At 40.8% G+C, this 14347-nt stretch overlaps 1 protein-coding gene across 4 annotated transcripts in view; it reads right to left on the reverse strand.

Annotated features, from left to right (window-relative positions):
* Positions 1 to 1470: 1470 nt before the first annotated feature.
* Positions 1471 to 14347, reverse strand: part of CDK14 (cyclin dependent kinase 14) — a 547444-nt gene continuing 534567 nt past the window's right edge. For 3 of the 4 annotated variants that reach the window (XM_032402206.1, XM_032402205.1, XM_032402207.1), the window contains one exon: positions 1473 to 4920. The gene's annotated coding sequence lies outside the window, so the exon portion shown is untranslated. Of the gene's footprint in view, positions 4921 to 14347 lie in introns of all 4 variants that reach the window. The other variant, XM_032402204.1, reaches the window with a different exon arrangement.

Below are 14347 nucleotides of genomic sequence, written 5' to 3' on the forward strand. Positions count from 1 at the left end.
GCCTTGGCTACCACGAAGTCCGCCTTTACACAGCCTCCTGTCTCAGAAGCCCCTGGTGGCGGCAGGGCCGTGCAAAAACGCACGTGTCCTTGGCACGGCTGACCTGCTGCTGTGGGGGGAACAGCAGGGCCAGGTGGGGCGCAGAAGCCGTGGAGGCTCGCCCGAGCTCTTCTGGAATGGGATGTGCGTTGGCTGAGAACACGGACATTTGGTTTTGTGAGAAGGTTAAGCTTGAGAAAGGCTTAGAAACTCTGAAATCTGTGACAATGTTAAGCTTGTGAAGGGCTCACAAACTCAGTTGTGGGAGAGGAGCAAGGGAAGGATAACCTGAGGCACCGCTGCTGGTGAGTGAGGGTCTTCCCAGGGGAAAGCCAGGCGTCCTGGGTCATCCGAACGCAGGACCTAAAATGCGTTTTTGCCTTCAAGGGTAAGCGTTTTCAAAAAAGATTTGTTTCTCTATTTGAGAGAGAGTGTGAGACAGCTCATGAGTGGGAGGAGCAGAGCGAGAGCAGAGGGAGAAAGAATTTCAAGCAGACTCCCCGCTGAGCACAGAGCCGGACACGGGGCTCGATCTCACGACCCTGAGATCATGACCTGAGCTGAAATCAAGAGTCAGACACTCAACTGACTGAGCCACCCAGGTGCCCCTTCAAGGGCAAGCATTTTAAAATCACCAAATAGCATATCTATAAATTGATAACTGTACCTGGCACGAACACTATTAGCAATTTATGAAATCATGGGGGAGGGGGGATGGGCGTTGTTTGCAGTTGTGAAGCTGACAGGTCCGACCAGGAGGAGGAGGTGATGACAGAAATGTGACTGGCTTTCCGAGGTGGCCCTGTCAATCCAAGTGCAGGCGCCCACTAGGTGGTGTTCAGGGAAGTATGCTCAGCTCAGGGAAGGATGCTTCTGGCAGAATGTGGGCATGCTGAGCTGAAGCTTTGATTTGTATTGAGGGGAGGGTTACCTACTCACCTCATCTTAGAATATGTACAAGATAATTAAGAAAGAGACAATAAAAGATAAATAGGATTGTCATTAAACAAACCCAGATCGGTTCAGATGCATGGAACGTGTGGTGGATGTCATTAAGGAGCTGGTGGAATTGTGAACAATTCCAAGAAAACACAGACTTGTTCTATGTAGCCTCTACCCCTTTACCCAAATCTGACAAACCATATCAAAAAAGGGAGGGCTTGGGGCGCCTGGCTGGCTCAGTGGATAGAGCATGCAACTCATGATCTCAGGGATGTAGGTTCCAGCCCCACGGGTGTAGAGATTACTTAAAAAAATAAAAGCTTTAAAAAAAAGTGTGTGAGGGGAGGTTTTAACAGACTCCTGGAACATTCCAGCTAACTCATTCCTTCCCACATCCAAGGGCCTTACCTGTTTGCTTTATTTCACTCCAAAAATGACTGTGCCTAAGAGTTTTTAAGACAATGTTTGACACTCTATGGTGTTACTGGGCACCAAGAAGATGTACCAAGAAAATGTACAGAGATTCTGCTATACTTTATTCCATATCATGTTACAAGAAAACAACAGTGACAGCTGACAAACCATTACATCTTTCATAATACAGACAAATTACACTTGGTAACAAATATGCAACATGTATTATTCCATTCTCCTTACTATGTTTCATTTTGGAGTATAATAGTTTTCTGAATGATGCTAACACATTTCTTAGGTACCGACCCTCTGCTAGAAAGTACACATCTTAGTGTATCATACAAAAAAAAAAAAAAGATAAAAGAAAAAAAAATCCACTCCCAACTAGAGAATGTAGATTTTGTATGTGCCTCTAAAATATGCTGCTGTAGGAAGGGGAATGAAAATAGGAGATTGCTTATTTTACTTGAGACCTTTTTGTTATTGTTGTTTTTGGTATATGAGAAAATTGCAAGGCAGTAACATACGTGGTTTCCTCTGCCTACAAGCCAGTAAGAGAGATAGAAGTTATGTGCAATTATGCAGCATATTCCTATGTATAGGGGGCAGGGAAAAATCTACCCCAGTATGTACAGCCTAAACATCCTCTTATGTAACAAAGATTACAAAACCAGTAAGTACTATTCACAGATGAGTATTTTATATAGACACATAACCTAGGGTATTAATTACACTGGCTTTCATGTACACACTGAGGGAAAGATACCAAGAGGTCTTGCTTTCTCTGCAAACCTGGAGGCTCCCCTGGAAACTTCTCTTACTACTCTTGGGAGGTAGAAATAGCTTCTCATCCTTTTTTCAGTGGATGGACAGCCACCCCTGCCTTATGTCCCCTGTTTTTTGTTTTTCCTTTGAGCACTGCAAAGACATTTTTTCATGTCTTATGTATCCTGCATCTTTAAGTCAACCAAACTGTTCCTTTAAGAAAATGGCAATGTCCCAAAGTTTCTTTCAGAATCCTGTGCGTGCACTGACGTTGCACTGATACCATCACCATGCTAATGAGTTCCTAATATTCCAGCTGTATGAATTCAGGCTAGTCCTTCATATAAAAATAATCTCACAAAACATTCCAGTGCTTTCTCAATAGAATAATAAATCTGCTAATGAACACATTCTGTAATGATTTTCATGGCTGCCCTCCGTGGGAGGGGGCGGGGAGAGAGGAGGTGGGAAGACGGATTGCCAATAGGAGAGGAGAGGGGAGAGAGACAAACCCAACTTTGGATTTTCTGTACTGAGGACAAGACTGGGGAGCTACAAACCTCCTAAATGAGACCTTCTGAGACACATGTCTGTGTAAAAAACAGATTTCCCTCCACACTGAGTAGCATTATGTTTCCTCTCCCGAGAGAAGCTGCCTATGACAGGGGCAGATATCTCTGAATGACACTAACATTCCTAATCGAAGTCTCTTAATATTAAATATTTTCAAATGTTCAACTTAGAAAGCTTATTAAATAGCAAGATTTAATCATCAGCTGCTCTTGGTTTAAAGTTAGTAAAATACAAAAGTTATGCCTCTCCCCCAAAGAAATAATTCAAAACCAATCACAGGCAAGGCTGTTCTTGATTGTATGTAAAATTTTCTCTCCCTATTTATGTTAAGGAATCCTAATTTAAGCACACATTAAAATACCACTAAAGACTTCCAATGGGTTGGAATGTCCGAGAGAAGAATGGGAAAGACTTCTAGGTAGCAAACAGTAAACACTCTAGCCTTGGGTAACTTTTGCTCTCTTTAAAATCAATTAGTAAGTAATTCTTTGCTTTGCACCTAGAAGCTTTCAATGAATGCTACTTCTGAATAGGATGGATTGTGACCTTGACATATTTATTCATGCCCCACTCCAGGGAAGGTGCCCTTTTAATGCTTAGAAGTTCTGGGTCCAATTCCCTAGGAACACTGGCTTTGACCAGAAAGAAGCTTTTCCCTCACGGGACTTTCAGAGAATGCCTTTGCCAAACTGGCTCATAATTCCTAGTCTTGATCCTAAAAAGTGCGATGCATTTCAAGTTCTCAATCTCTCCTTCTTTCTGACCAACAGGAAAATGTAAAACAACGTACATGAAAAGTATTTCCACAGGAATTGGTGTCCTGAGGGGCTAGGTTTCATGCTTTAGATGAAGTTCCATAACTGCCCCGTTGGCCTCAGTATTATTTGGGGTTGTGCAGCGAGGCCGGCCCCACTGGGAGAAGGCCTGCGTCAGGCAGCTCGCCCTCCCCATCAAAGCACAGCGCGTGCCCAGTCCACTTTTCCCTCCTTGTCACATAAGCGCCTTCATCCTTTGAGGCCCCTCATCTTCTTAATAAGGGAAGCTGGGCCTTTCTTTTTCCCTTGCCATCTTGAAAGCAAGACTCCTGCATTGTTTCTACAACCTGCGTTCAAACAGTTTTTCCAGGAGACTGGTTAAAGTTAAGGTCCCCAATGATGTCTTCCAATCAGCTTGGAATGTTTTAGAAAGTATAATGTAAAGGTGCTTTGGTGTAAATGAGCAAATTTTTAACTCTGGATAACTCTGTAATTTGCTTTTTAAAATGGTAACTAGACAAGATGGCTTTTGGGGCTCATCCAGCAGATACAATTCTTTTGCACCCAAGTTGTAAGCATTCTGTTCCTCATTCTTTTCTCCTCCACTTAGAAAATGCTCCTGAAGCATAACAGAGTGGATGGAAAATATAAGATGTTGACAAAACCCAGAAAACATGTAAAAAGTCACCTCAATTTCCAGAGGTTGAAAATAAGCAATTTATCCCTGTCTTTGTTCTTAATGCTTGAGATTTGTTTCTTTACTTCCAACCTGCTTGGAAAACAGTCATGCTATGTGGCTTGAAAATGCTAAGCAGATTCCAATATCCTATATACATGTGCAGTTATTTCCAAGAAAAAAACCACATTTGCAGATGTCCTCAAAAGGTAAGCGACAAGTGGGGCCCCACAGCTAGGGACCAAGTTGTCAAGTCAGCCTGAGAACAGGGGTTTGCTTTAGCTAAAAATTTCCTTCCTGGTGGTTGCAAAATGTACACTGCTCTTAAAGAAAACACACATTGTTTTATGCCACTATGTGGCTTTCAAGTACAGACATTACTGAAGAAGTGTGAACACCAAATGTGTTGTCTTAATGTATTTAAGACATGGCTGGTGAAAGCATAAAAACCTTTACAGAGACGCTGCACTGCAGAGGGAAATCAAACAAAATCAAACACAAAAGACTGAAAAGAATACATGCCATGTATCAGTAAGCAAAGCTTAATCTTCACATAGTTCTTGGAAATCACAAGGTATCCAAATGCGTGCAAGGTTTTAAATAAATTGCAGAGAAAACAGGGTCTTGCCAGCTTCAATTTTCTTGTAAGTGAAATCCACCACAGGGAGGGGAAGGAAACTGATCCGTCATTCCCTTCGTATTATTGGCCACTTCGTTAATGTTTTTTTTTCTTCCCAGAATGATGACAACTTAATCCTGGAAGGAGGAAAAGAGAAAATTGCTATATGTAAACAAAAACAAAAACAAAAACACCAAAAAAAACCCCAAACCAAAAACAAACAACTTACATCATTCATTTTTTTCTAAATTACACGAGACATCAAAATTGGTCAGGCCAAAAGTAAGTCTATCCATTTTCTCGGCAGCCACCCCGAGCGCACTTATGGGAGGCAGAGGGGTCTCCTTCACCAAAACAGTTCTCGTACCATGATAAGCAAATGTTCTGACTCCATTTTCTCCCCTTAAAATAATTTAGCTCCATGAATTTAAATGATCTAACCTCTTCTTGGATTATTTAGAAGAAAAGAAAGTCAGCAAATTTCCTTCCCCGAATCATTAGTAGTAATACTGGTCTTAATTAAGTGCCTGTAGCATCATACAGACCATTAAAAGGACATATCCTCGTGTTCATTTTTATGGGCATGAAATAGAAAAAGGGATCACATACATGCTTTATAAAAAGCCCGGCTGTATATAATTCCTTGGTTGCCTATTATCAGACCTAGTTTCAGCAGAGTGAAAATTGGCCAGCATGACCTGAATTGCCAGCCTCGTGTCCTGCATACGGCTGTGCATTTCCAGTTTAACCTGTGCCTGCTTAAACTTGGTAACTACTTCCCTGTGAGCGGGTCAAGGGGAAAGAAGGAATGTTCTCTCTCTTCCTCTCCACATTTCTGTTTGGTCCTTAAGCATTTTCATTGAGTCCCTAGGATGGGAAAGTAATGTCTTGCCAGGAAGGCTGAAAAGAAACACTCCCAGGATCAAGTCACACAGCCCAGAGGCTCCAGGCCCAGAACAAACTCCTCATTTCCATTTAAAGCTCAAGGTCACTGAGGCCTGCTTAGGCCTGTTTGTTCCCGTCTACACTGCTACACTGTCATCTTCCCAAGCAGGGAAGGAAACTTGACCTTTTGTTGAGACACAGCTGTCCCACCGCTCGTCACACAGGCTGTCGTGCCAAGAACTCTACTACTACCTTGACTAAGAAAGCAAAAAGTTCCAGCTTGCTGTTAAGAACAGCATCCTCCCTTCTCTCGACTCATTTCCTCTGCTTAATAGGATGATTTTTTGGAAGGTTAACCTTCCATCCTTTCTTTTTCATTGAGGTGAAATTCACAGAACCTAAAATTAACCATTGTAAGGCATATAATTTAGTGGCATTTAGGATATTCACAATGTTATCCAAACACCCCCTCTGTCTAGTTCCAGAACATTTTTGCTACCCCCAAAGGAGATCCTACACCCTTGAAGCAGTCCCATTCTCCTCTTGCTGCAGCTCCCTGGCATCCACCAGTCTGCTTTCTGTCTCTACGTATTTACCTATTCTGGATATTTCATACGAACAGAATCATACAATATGTGACCTGTTGTGTCTGGCTTCTTTCACTTAGCGTAACGTCCATCCATGTTGTAGCATGTATCAGAACTTCATCCCTTGTTGTGGCCAATGGATATACCACGTTTTGTTTAGCCATTCATGAGTTGATGTATATCTGGATTGTTTTCACCTTTTTGCTATTATGAATAGTGCTGCTATGAACATTCATGTGCAAGTATTTAAATACCTGTTTTCCGATTCTTTTGGGTAAATACCGAGGAGTGGAATTGCTGGGCCATATGGCAATTTTATGTTTAACTTTTGGAGAACTGGCAAACTATTTTCCACAGTGGCTGCCCCATTTTATATTACCACCAGCGATACACAAAGGTTCCAATTTCTCCACAACACCCTTGCCAATATTTGTTATTTTCTGTTTTTTTTTTTTTTTTGGATTACAGACATCCTAGCGGGGTGAACTGGTATCTCATTGTGGTTTTGATTTGCATTTACCTAATGATTAGTTAGGCTGAGCACCTTTTCGTGTGCTTGTTGACCATCTGTATGTCTTCTTTGGAGAAATACGTATTCCAAGTCCTTTGCCTGCTTTTAAACTGGGTTGTTGGTCTTTTTGTTGTTGAGTTGTAGGACTTTTTATATATTTTGGTAACTCCCAATGTTACCAAATCAATCCCTTGATTTGAAAAATATTTACTCCCATTTTGTGGACTGTCTCTTCACTCTGTTGATAATGTTCTTTGATGCACATTTTAATTAGGATAAAGTCCAATTTATCCATTTTTTTTCTTTTGTTGCTTATGGTTTTGGTGTCATATCTAAAAATCCATTGTCAAACTTAAGGTTATGAAGATTTACATTTTCTTCTAAGAGTTTTATAGTTTTAATTCTTACATTTAGATCTTCAATCCATTTTGAGTTAATTTTTGTATGTGGTATGAGATAGAGGTAACATTCCATTCTTAAGAGTTCTCTGTCCTCAGTGACTGAGACAAAAAGCCCTTACCTTAAGTTTCTGGGAGAGGCCGGGGGTGGAGGGAGAAGCCTCGGTGGAAGCTCTTTGTTATCACTAAGTCCAAACTCCTCAGATATTATCTCAAATACTTGCTGCTTGTGGCTCACTTGGCCAGCCCTCACCCCTGCCAGGCTGCCCAGATCTCTTCTTAAACAAGTGACCACCCTAGCAAAAATAACTAAAGGAGACCAACTGCCTTAGCCCCCATTCTCCCAGGGAAATGAAGTAAATCCATCTTGTGCTCTACCTGTGGCTCCCATGTAATCATGCATTCTGGCTTCTGCACTGACATCTTTCCTGAGGCCCATGACATCAAAGACAGAGAGCACTTGTCCCTGCAACATTTCCAACACTCCTGTCCACATGCATCTTCAGCTAGTCCCCAAGCCTGCTACCAAACCTGACATTTTTATTAAGCAGATGAAAAAATGCTCTTTCTCTTCCATGTTGCTTAAACAGAGACTGAAGCTCTTCCAGGAAGCCTGCCCACCCACCCTGGACAAATGGAAGAGCTGTGGGTTTGTCCTGATATGTGCTTACCTAGGCATGAGTTCCTACTGCCACACAGAAATGACATATAGTTGACCCTTGAACAATGCAGGGATTGGGGCACTGGCCCCTTGCACAGTTGAAAATCTGCATAGAACTTTTGACTCCCAAAAACTTAACTACTAACTGCCTACCGTTGACTGGAAGATTTACTGGTAACACGAACAGCTGGTTAACATATATTTTATATATGTATCATGTACTATATTCCTACAATACAGTCAGCTAGAACAAAGAAAACGTTATTAAGAAAATCATAAGGGAAAATACATTTACAGTACTGTTCTTTATTTATCAAAAAAATCAGCATGTAAGTACAGACTTGGGTCGTTGGAACCTGTGTTGTTCAAGGGCCGACTGTAGTCATGACCTGGCTCTCCTCCATTCTACCACTTCAATCCACAGAACGCAGACCTGCCCAGGCTGACCTCCTGAACGAGTGACTTCAAATGTCCCTCCCGTGTGGGGACATTTCCTGTGAGGGAGCAAGTAAGGAGGCAGGTGGCATCATTATGTTCTTGATTAAACCTGGTTTTGTTGACTGTTGTGTCCCTAGAGCATAGCCAAGCCCCTGCTCAGATACTCAGGAAACCCCTGCTGAATGAATAGAAAGGAAGAAGGTGGAATCTGAACATTTGGGAGTGGAGTATGTTTTTAGAAGTAGGGTTCCCTCATGGCACACTGACAGAGGCCAAGTGCTGCGCCTGTGCTCTTGCTGAAAGAGCACCGTGCTGCGGGCAGAGCCGGCCATCCACGGACACACCACGAGCCAAGAAAGGTGGGTGGAATTAACACCTTCCTGTGCGCCAAGCTTTTTTTTAACCTCATGACATTCTATTTGAATGATGTGATTTTCAGGGTATCTGATTTGACATAATAATAAACGATGTTGTCACCATAATCTGTGGCATGTCACTATCCTGTTGGGTTGATTTAACCTTTTTTTTTTTTAGCCATTGATGGTGTTTGTCTTTGCCTTCTTTAAGTGTAATCTCTAGAAGAATAGTATGTACCTAACCCAAGGCATAAGCAGGAATTGGATAATAAAGCATAATGCATAATAATAGTAATTGGATAATAAATGGTGAACACGGTGATTATGGATAAGTCCTTTACTTAGGTTTGGGCTCAGACATTTAATGGAAGGAGCCAGGAATAAAAAAGAAGGGAGGTGCCAATGAGAGGTAGCCTCTTTCCCATCTATATGAGATGACTCTATAGCCCAAATTGTGCCAGGTACTCTGCCTGACACCGTTCATCAGCAGCACGGGATGCCCCTTCCCCCTCCCTGGGCAGCCTCAGCATTAGTTTCAATTTTCAAGGACTACATGTAAGGTAGGTCAATTTACTGCTAGAAAAATTCCTTAAGATCTAAATGTAATCATACGTTTGATGTGTGGGGAGGTGGGTAGAAGGAGTGAGGGGATACAACATTCCCAGGGAAGCAAAATATAATAGCAATGGATGTCCTTCCCTTACATTTAATTGATTATTAAAATAGACCACATATACAATACAAATGAACAGTGAATATGACCATAAGCTCAACTAAGTGTGCATCAACTCATAGGTATATATATTATCAGATTAACGGATGCCATTTTTATCTTGCTTTCTGCTTTTACAATGTTCTTTCCCTAGAAACGAATGTTTTAAAGAAATTGGATTTTATTGATAAAGTCCTTATTCAGAAATATCTACATAGAGCTTCTCAGCTATAAATATTAATTAATTGGATCGCTGGTACCCATAATGCAACTTTGTTCTGACCCATGTGCCCTCTGAACTAGATATTTTTTGGATTCAATTTTCTTAAAACCAACTGTCAGCATCATGTGACGGAGGAGATGAAAAATGAAAATGAGCAGTCCCGCTGTGCAGGTGGGTGACCTGTGGGAGAGAGTCTGCCTGGTAGGATTTTTACACCAACCATCAGACACAGACCAATTGATTAGATCATCTCATACCCGCCACCAACTAGGCTCAAGAGACTAATTAGAGAGAGTACTGCCTGCGCAGGCACCCCATTGACACCTAATTTGCTCAGCCAAAGCCTTTGGGGAAAATGTATTATCTCTGCAGCTGCACTTCATGCATTTCTGATTTGAGGCATAAGCAAGGAGTGCTTCATCACTCTTTTGAGCAAACTGAATGTAGAAGCCCTTAAGTGCTAAATGCAAGCAAACAGACCCAAATTAAAAACGGACCTGGCTCTTTCTAATTCCCTCTGTGCTACCCATTAAATCTCTGTGTGTACATACACACACACCCCCCTACACACACACGTGCAGTTTACACGCTGGCGGGACCATGCCGCTGAGGACCCCAGCTCAGGGTGCTGCCAATGCGATCAGATGGCCTTTCTTTCACTAGCCTATTTACCCACTCTAAGGTTTTGTGCTTGTTTTATTTTTTTATTTTATTTTTTCCCCCTGCTGCATTGCCCCTCTGCAAAGTATCTTTTTTTTTCCCCCCTACAGGAAGACTCTGGCCCATTTTCTTCCCCTCTAAGCCTCATTGGAGAGAAGTGATTATTTTGGTTCCAAATTAAAACAACTGTAGGTTTTCCTTTCATCGCCTAAATTGTGAACAGGATATTCACCAGGATGTATGTGAGGCTATAGGGTAATCCGCTCATTTCTGTTTGAGAGACTCTTTGTTAAGATGCCTAATAGGGAAGAATTATTAAAATTTGACAGAGAGAAAGCTGCCTCACAATAGCAAAGACAGTATAGAATTATAAAATCATGAAGTTATCTTCGAGAAAAACAACGGATAGCATTTGACCAAGTTCAGTTTTTATCTGTTTCTTATCTAAAATAAAACCAATTCCAATCTTCTTTTCAAATGCAGAATCCAAACCACTGGTAAATAAGGAGTCATTTCAAGATAGATATGCAATTAATGACATGCTTTAAAAAAAGGGAATAAAAATTAAACATTCAGTCAATATGGAAAAATTAGGTTATCTTTGTGCCAAATCTAGTGGCTGTGAGGAATGAATTTCTGTCATGCTGGAATCGAAGTCAAAAACAAAACAGGCCTGGGGCGCCTGGGTGGCTCAGTCGTTGAGCGTCTGCCTTCGGCTCAGGTCGTGATCCTGGGGTCCTGGGATCGAGCCCCGCATCGGGCTCCCTGCTCGGCGGGAAGCCTGCTTCTCCCTCTCCCACTCCCCCTGCTTGTGTTCCCTCTCTCGCTGTGTCTCTCTCTGTCAAATAAATAAAATCTTGAAAAAAAAAAAAAGAAAAAAAAAAAAAAAAACAAAAAAAACAAAACAGGCCTGAAAAGGCAGTGTTCTAGAGTGGACTTACTGATTTTATGCTTCTAGTCACACGTCAGATGAATTATTTTTCCCACATGTTCTGGTAAATTACAATTCTGCTTTGTAATTTTCACATTTACCTTATTCTTAAGAATTCAGTGAAGATCTTTTTGGATCATTTTAGCTGTCTACTTTTTTAAACCAGCATTCAAAATTAGCCTAAATTGGCAAAGTCAAAGGATTCCAGTGGCCATCAGAGTGAACAGCTTTCTGAAGGTATATAGAAAGTGGCTTGAGGAGAGATGTTTGAGAACAGTTAGAAAATCAGGGCCTTAACTAACACATATAACTGTCTACAGAATTTATTCTGATATTGTGGAAAACAAAGCCCAGAATGCTTCCCCTCCCCAAGCACCATATTAATAAGATTTCACATGGAAAATATCCAGGAAAAAAAAAACCAAACTACTAGGCTGTGCCACTTTGAGTTTGATATTGCTTAAAATACTAAGAAAAACAACGAACTTAATCTTTAGTACTTAATGCATCTTTAAGGAGTGTTCACTACTTAAGAAAATTAACTCCAGAAATAAGGTTGCTAAATCCTAAAGCAACTGAGCAAGTACAGATCTCTCAGAAGTAAAAATATGTATAAATACAAGTACATACATATACGGTGCATATACTCATTTGTACATAAAGAACACATATACTCAAATTTTATACTGTAGATTTTATATAAATATCGGACTCAAAATGATAAGTTTTAATCTTTATACTGATTCAAAAAATCTGGGGACAGCTTAATTTCTTCATTTTTTTTAAAGTGAGTTATGATTTGGCTAGAAATACAGGTTTTCTTTTAGAACATCTGAAATCAGTGTTTTCTAGTTACTTTGACGTTGTATTGAAGCTTCTTTAAGGAAGTAGAAAATTAGTCAAACCTACTTCTGTAACTTATTTCTGACTTATGATAATCATGTTTCTTCCTCACCATCCCCCACCCCCCAGAAGAGAACACATCTTTGAGACTAGCAAGAGAATATTAATTAAAATGAATGCAGGGATAGACAGGCTTGGTTTTAAGCTTAACAGAAGGTCCATCATTCAAAATAGCTCAAATCCTTTAAGTTGAAAGCCGTTTGGTAACATCCATATGGATGCACAATGCACTAATTGCAGTGACTTTGCACATTTTAAGCTTCATGCCAAAGTGGAGATTTTAATTAAAATTTTTAGGCAAAGCTATAAGTTTAACATTTCAAAACAAAGCATTTCTCACACAAACGGACTTAACATATCATTTCAATAATCATCATTATCAGTGAACATTTCTTGAAATCCTCATTAAAGACCAGGCATTGTATGATATATAATTAGTGGTAATTGAAAAGAATGCTGTATTTTCATGGTGTGACTGTTTATTAAATCAGATTTATGTAAAAGACTAGTCATATTTTAGACCCATGTGGATGGCAATTCTGGGAGTATATCCCGTCTCAGTGAGGGCCAAGGGAAGCGTAGGGAGACAATAAAGTACTGATCTAGGTCTTGTAAGAACATCCAAGACACAGGCCATCTTCTACACACACACACACACACACACACACACACAAATACATATACTGTGAGGTTTGAAATAGCTTGTTCAAATAGTTTCAATGACAAAGTTAAGAATAGCAAAGCCTTTACCAAATGAGACTTATTCTTTTCAAGGATTTCGTATTGGAAGCTTTATTTGCTCAGCATACCTTTATAACAGACTGGCTGCCAAGTGGGATAAGTTAATTAAACAGGATTCTGACTCTTTAACCTTCCCTATATATTACAGTCCTACTAACCTATATTTAAATAAACCAAATACAAAGCTATGTAACCTAGCAGTGTGTGAATTTTTCACAACTTAAAACGAACACACACAAATATCATAAAACCACTTCTAAGTATTTAGCAGTCAGAGAAACACAAGGGTTCATGTCTGACTTTAATTAAAAGATCTGAGAGGAGATCTGAGACTTCATTTTGGGTGGATTTTTTTTTCTTTCAAATTAAAACTTGTCTAGTATTATTGTCCAAAGTGTTGAAGCAGAAGTTTCCATGCTAAGGGTTTTGAATTCAATATAATATCATCACCTACAAAGTCATTGTGTCCCGCGAACCATCGTATTGCAGAAATCTGCAAAGCTAAGACACAAATTTCTGTGGTCGAAGTTAGATTACAAACGGCCGGTACGTAAAGAATGGTGTCAGCATAAACCAGAAGTCAGGTTGGTTCATGAGAGAGATTTAAAGCCATTTGAGAGATTCTGAGCCACCAAGTCAGGGCAGCGCATATGCGAGAGACAGAAAGACAGCTGAATGGGAGCTGAAGAGGTGTACAGTACCGTACGTGCTGTCTGTTTGCCTACGGGCTTCCTCTTGCCTTGGTTTGGCCACATGCTCTGTCTTGGAATTAACTGTTTCTTGTACACTTCTCCTAGATCTTAGCACATTTTGCTCTGTCATCCAAAATTCTACATCGTCAACCCTTTCTTTCATCAATCTTCTTTCACCTGTAAGCGATGCTAGTATTTTTATAGTGTTTCTACTGCTTTCGTGAGCGCTCTGTGCTCTACACTGAATGTTTGTATGCCCCCCAAATTCTTATGTTGAAACCTAATCCCCAGTGTGATGGTATTTCCAGGTGGAGTCTTTGGGACGTGATTAGATCACGAGGGTGGGACTCACATGAATGGGATTAGTGCCCTTACTAAAGAGACCCCAGAGAGCTCTCTCACCCCTTCATCATGTGAAGACATGGAAGGAAGAGGAAGAGGGTCCTCATCAGACATGAATCTGCTGGGGCCTTGCTCTTGGACTTCCAGCATCCAAAACTGTGAGAAATAAATTTCTGTTGTTTATAGAGCCACCATTCTGTGGTATTCTGTTATAGCGGCCTGAATAGATGGAAACATTATGGTTACCAGGTTGAATACATTTTGAGCTGTCTGCCTCTTACTCTATTTTTCCCCATAAATCATAGAATTTTTACAGGAGTATTCTGCTGAACACAGGGAGGAAAATGGAAATCATATCTAGCAGTAACATCTATTCTTGGTGGGCGCATTCTGACACCATCACAGAACGACACATTTGTTACCATAGCGCATTCCCCCCCACCCCAGGCGGGTCCAACAAGGTCATACTGGGGGACACAGATGCTGGACAGCCAGCTCACCTTCCACCAACTCCTTCCCATGTA

Source organism: Phoca vitulina, unplaced genomic scaffold (genome assembly GCF_004348235.1).
Source record: "Phoca vitulina isolate PV1807 unplaced genomic scaffold, GSC_HSeal_1.0 scaffold4, whole genome shotgun sequence".
Taxonomy (NCBI): Eukaryota; Metazoa; Chordata; class Mammalia; order Carnivora; family Phocidae; genus Phoca; species Phoca vitulina.